This window comes from Centroberyx gerrardi, chromosome 17 (assembly GCF_048128805.1).
Source record: "Centroberyx gerrardi isolate f3 chromosome 17, fCenGer3.hap1.cur.20231027, whole genome shotgun sequence".
Lineage (NCBI taxonomy): Eukaryota > Metazoa > Chordata > Actinopteri > Beryciformes > Berycidae > Centroberyx > Centroberyx gerrardi.
In genome coordinates, this window is record NC_136013.1 from 5,321,531 (window position 1) to 5,327,013 (window position 5,483).

Consider the following 5,483-nt stretch of genomic DNA (forward strand, 5'->3'; position numbering starts at 1 on the left):
AACTGAAAATAAGTCTTTTTTTATTTTATTTCATTTTTTTTTTATTTGACTTGCAGAGCTTCAAGTCTCTAAAATGTTATTTTCTCGGGTTCCCAGTATAGCCAATGGTGAGAAGTCACTCCAGTGATTAAATACAACTGTCAGTAGTTTTTTTTTATAGTATGCATAAGGATTCATCACATTTTGGATTGAATGAAAGCTGCATACATCACCATGCTGAATATACCCTCTTCTTATGGTTGTAATGATAATGATTGCATAGCGCTTAAAGTGGTAATCTGTGAGAGCCTAGTTTTTTTTTAAAATTGTGGCTGCATCTTTACTGCTCAGCCTCATTGCTGTGGTGTTTCTGCACTGCACTTCCCAGAGATCACCTGTCACTCAAACAGTGTGGGCGGAGCTTGGTTTTTCTGTTGATGAAGTTTGAGTGTCTGTAGGTGGCGCTCTTGTCTTTGTTCAGCCATGGTGGCTATCGCTGCTCATGCTAACTACAAAGTTCTCCTATTTATTCCAAACAAACTGACAGCAACGTAAAACGTAAAAAGGGGATTTTTCCCAGGAAAGTGCTACCAGACACCAGGTGTTAAGAACAACAAATGGAAAGGTTTTTAAGAACTGGGTATAGAATAACTATTGCTTTATCCATCGGTGATAAAGTAGCAAAACAGACATTTATTTATATGACAATATATATGGGTGTCGCCCGGAAAAACTCAATAACCCAGAAGTTATACTCTACATGCAGGTGCTTGATAGCCGGCCACGCATAACAGTCAGAGCGGTTAGTCTTTTATTAGTCATTTGTACATACTGAAACATACAGCACAAACACGACTAAGCTGTTACCCCCCCCCCTCCACAGAGAGGTCAGAGTGCAGGTTCAGCTGCAGAGCGACGCCCCTGGAGCTGCTAGGATTATTACTTTAACACAGTTACAAAATGCTGTTGTTGTCTCTCCTCCTTTGTCCGCGCTGCCTTCAGAGAGCACGGCCTCCCTGGTTTTGACGCAGAGCGGCTCTGCAGACGGTGGGAACATTGTGGAAATTCCATGGCCTACTGGTACACTGGCATTCCTCGCCCGGCCCCGATGCCAACTGGCTAACGGCGTGATTGGCATGTCGCCTAGAGCGCTGGACGCATTAACTGTCGCCATGGGGACCGTTTGGCCTCGCAGGCCACGACAGTGTCACAGTATGGCAGTTTACCCAGAATGTTTAGCCCCATACTGTGACTTACCTAACGAGTCCCCAGTGAGGCCTCGCTTTGGCATGTGAGTCTTGTAGCTCGGCTGGCACAGAATTATAGAGTTAATTCCATAAGGCTTCTCTTGCATCGATTCCAGACACCTGTTCTGTCCAGATTAGGTTACGCCATGTACTTGAGACTCATTGGGCTGGTTTCCCAGACGAGATTAACCCTTGCTCAGGGTTGAAATGTTTTTGCCAATGGTGAAGAATTCCCATTCAAAAGAAATTTGAATCATCACACGTCACGTTTCTTAATAAAAGTATACGCTTGTTTACTGACAAGTGAATGAGACTACAAGATGAAGTAGTCTAATCTGTCAATCACTTTCATCCTCTGTAGATAGAATGGACTTGGGGGTAGATGACGTTACGGCTTTGTGCCACACCTGTGTGCATTAGAGGTTTCCCAGGATAGCTCTGCTAAGGGGATTACTGGGCGTAGGGCAGGGAAGGATGGCTGCTCCATGTGGGACATGCAAGGAATTGAGGATTAGACTTAAATAATCACTCAAGACAGGCAACAAACGCACTCACTCAACGGTAAAGGCGAAAGGAGACAGCCACCACAGCTCCGACAGTCAGGCCCACTTTGTTCCAGAAGAACAACCGCCCTCTGAAAAGTGAAAAAAAAAAAGTTTGCGATAAGATGTCTAAGGACAAGCTGGAGAGCCTGGTGAAGCGCATGGAGGAGACGCTTTCGGAGATGGAGCAGCTGAAGTTGCACTGCGGGAAGCAGAGCGAGGAGCTGAGCCAGCTGGTGGTGGAGCTCCGGAGAGAGAACCAAGAGCTGGTGGAGAAATACAACCAGCTCGCCGTGGAGATGAAGGAAGCCAAGGAGATTATAGAGCAGCTACAGGACACCAAGTATGCCTTTGAAGCTAAAGAGCGACAGGCACAGAAGCTCAGTCGGCAGCTCTGAAGCTCCAGAGAAGAGCAGAGGAAGGAAACAGTGCTGGCGGCTGGCTGTATAGGTGGATGTAACCTGGGTTTGCTGGGAAAAGGACTGGACACAGTGGTTGGAAAAAACAGCATGTTACGGAAGATTTTAAAGGACCGGGCGGGCATGAAGGCTAAACTGGGCACAGCTGTTTTCCTAAACGTATAGAAAGTGTATTTTTATGTCTGAGTGAGCGTAAGTGTACATTTTAGGGCAGGAGGGGATGGATGTAAAGCTACGTAATTTGAATGTTAACTTAAATCCTGTGGGTTAGTGCTCCTTTTAAAGCCATGGGTAGACATAATGACCAGGAATCAAAACTGGAGGTTTCAAAGAAATGTGGATGTGGAAAATGTGGAATTTGGTTGAAAAGGGGCTTTTCAAAGTGGCCATAGTTTACACATAGAGCATTGTGCTCATTAGTTTTCTATAATTAAACCAACAACAACAACATGCCTGGCAGCTAGGTTATACTGCCCTTATAAAGATTTTATTTGACGACAGCCTTTGGGTATTATCTTTACTTATTGAGTGGCCAGAAGAGGTGGGTGGTCACCTATTTTTGGCTTTGAAGAATCAAAGTGCTAAAAATGTCTGATTATCCCTCCCCGCCCTCGACCTTTGAGATGGAAGACTTGAAGGTGCCTCTATTCTGGATCACAGATCAAAGACGGAGCAAAGCAAATGTGGCTTGATGTGCATCATCCCTGTCAAAATAAACCCAATAAAGTATTGTCAATGTTGAATATGTTTAACTGGGTAAATTCTGCAAATCCTCTGCAGATTTCTTGACAGCAGAAAGCAAGAGTGACAAGGTATTCATTCAGCAAGAACAGATTGAGAGAGGAAACGCTCAACCTTTTCCATTTGACTTGCTTACCTGATTATGATTCGTGTTGGAGGTGTTCTGCATCATCAACAACTTGGTGGGATTTTTCCAAGACAGGATGTGATGTAACTATTCTTCAGGTCAGCACCTGTGCAGAAACCTAGCTTGGATGTTAGAGGAAAGGGTGGGGAGAGCAGGAATGTCATCGGGGTTATGATCACAGATATTTTACTGAATCAGGCCCATGACACTCTGAGAAGATCCAACAGTAAGTTCTGGTGATGTGCCAGACCCCCCCACCCCTCCCCCCAAACACACACACACACACACACACACACACACACACACACCAGCTCTCAACACTGATCAGAACTACGGTCACATACACTCGAGGCCTAGACCTAGTTTACAGCATTACACCCAATTATTTCCAACCTCACTTCATTTTCAACAATAAGCTAATGAGACGGTTGACCCAAATGGGTTGAAATCGCTCGCTCAGCAGTTCAAAAACTAAATTGTACCAGCAGTCATGGGCAAAAGAGATGGCTGACCCTGCTGGCTCTATACATGTGAATGCCATTGTCAACTGTTAAAGAAATAGTTCACCCCAACATGAAAATCCAGTCATTATCTACTCACCCCCATGTCAGTCGTAACTCCATTGAAGTTTGTAGGACCACCAAACACACAGCGAGTTAGCCTCCATGGTTCCATCTCAGCCTTCTCCCAAACTATTAAAGTTAATGGAGACATCTTTTTTACAGCTCCAAAAATAGCATAAAATGTCCATCAAATTTCTCCAAACAGCATAATCCGTAAGTGTTTTGTAGCCAAACAATTACTGTGGATTTAAAGGTTCAATATTTACCTCATTATCTCCTAAATTTGGTCGCATGTGCACCCTACAGCGCAAAAATATAGGAGGTAATAAGGTAAATATTCCACTTTTGGACCCACAGTGCAACCATTTGGCTACAAAACACTTTATGCTTATGGATTATGCTGCACAAGCTGTTTGGAGAAATTTGATGGACACTTTATGCATTTTTGAGCTGTAAAAAGATGGCCTATTAATAACTAGTTTGGGAGAAGGCTAAAATACAACTCTCGGGTGTGTTTGGTGGTCCTACGAACTTCAATGGAGTTTCGACAATGGGGTGAATAGATAATGAGTGAACTTTCATTTTGGGGTCAACTCTCACTTTTTATTAGGTCTTTCTGGGAGGTTGTGCAACTTATCTGAAATGCTGTAAGTTCAACATTTCTAGTGATTTCTGTGAATACCCATCAGCCTTTATGCTGTCTGGCTCTAAGCATGTGTTCCCAAACAAGGAAAATTATATTTCACTGTAACCAGACAAACAAACCCCTGGTTTGTGTGACGCTATGCGTGGCGTTAAAAAGGTTTTCTCTGGCTTGTTTACATGTGAAGAAAATCTTGGGGCCACCATGGCTCCTTCACACACCCCTTCTGAATGAATAGCAAGTCATACAAGTAAACAGTAGAAAGTTAGTGCAAGAAGAGTACAGATTACACCCAATGCATATTTTTACATAATGCCAGGCTCTCCACAATTGCAGTTTCTTTGGGTGTTTCTTCTCAAAGGGGAGTATAAGTTGGGATCACTGTGTTTTGAAAAACCTCACCCCCAAAAGAGAGGGGAGGGGAAAACTTTTTGGGAAACATGTGATGGCAGCTCCCTAAACATAGCTTTGGTGGTGGCTCTGGCGGTTTCCTCTTAAAAACCCAAAATAATCACTTATCTCTCTGTCATATTCAAGTGATGGTTAACATGATGTGCATGGGAGCGTGATAGAGTCTCAAAGACCCTCTGTGTAATTCTTGGTTGCTTTCTTCACTGTAAATCTAACATCACATGAATGAGTGATCAACTCCTGCTAAATGATGTAATGTAATGCAATGTAATGTAACTTCAGGGACTAATTAGATTGCCCTTTGTGGCCGCCTCAATATGATTATTGTTATTTTCAATTCAGTCCTGACATACATACAATCCAGAGTCCTTCTGACAAAATAAGGTAACATTTGGGACCTATTTTCAGCTAAAAATTATAACACTGTCTTTCCATTAGGCTATATGAAGGCCAAAAACTTTCAAGGGGGATGACTTTGGATGTTTACCCTGGCATTACATGGATACTCGATACTGAGAGCGCACCAGTGGGGGAGCATGATAATGATGCGTTGGTTAGAGCAAAGTGGGAATAAACCTTTCAGAGACCCATCTAGCATATGCTTATGGCGACCTTACAACAAACGAACACGTTGATTAACTGTTATTTTTACAGTCTGAAATTACAGTCTGTGCGTAAAAGATCCCCATTTCTGCCATCAGGGGACTGTAATTGCCCTGGATGCGCACTGATTATAAGCCAAGTGATGACGCCGCAGAAGAGGTTTCACCAACTGGACTTCTCCTTCTCGTCGATTTCCTGTTGGAAACGA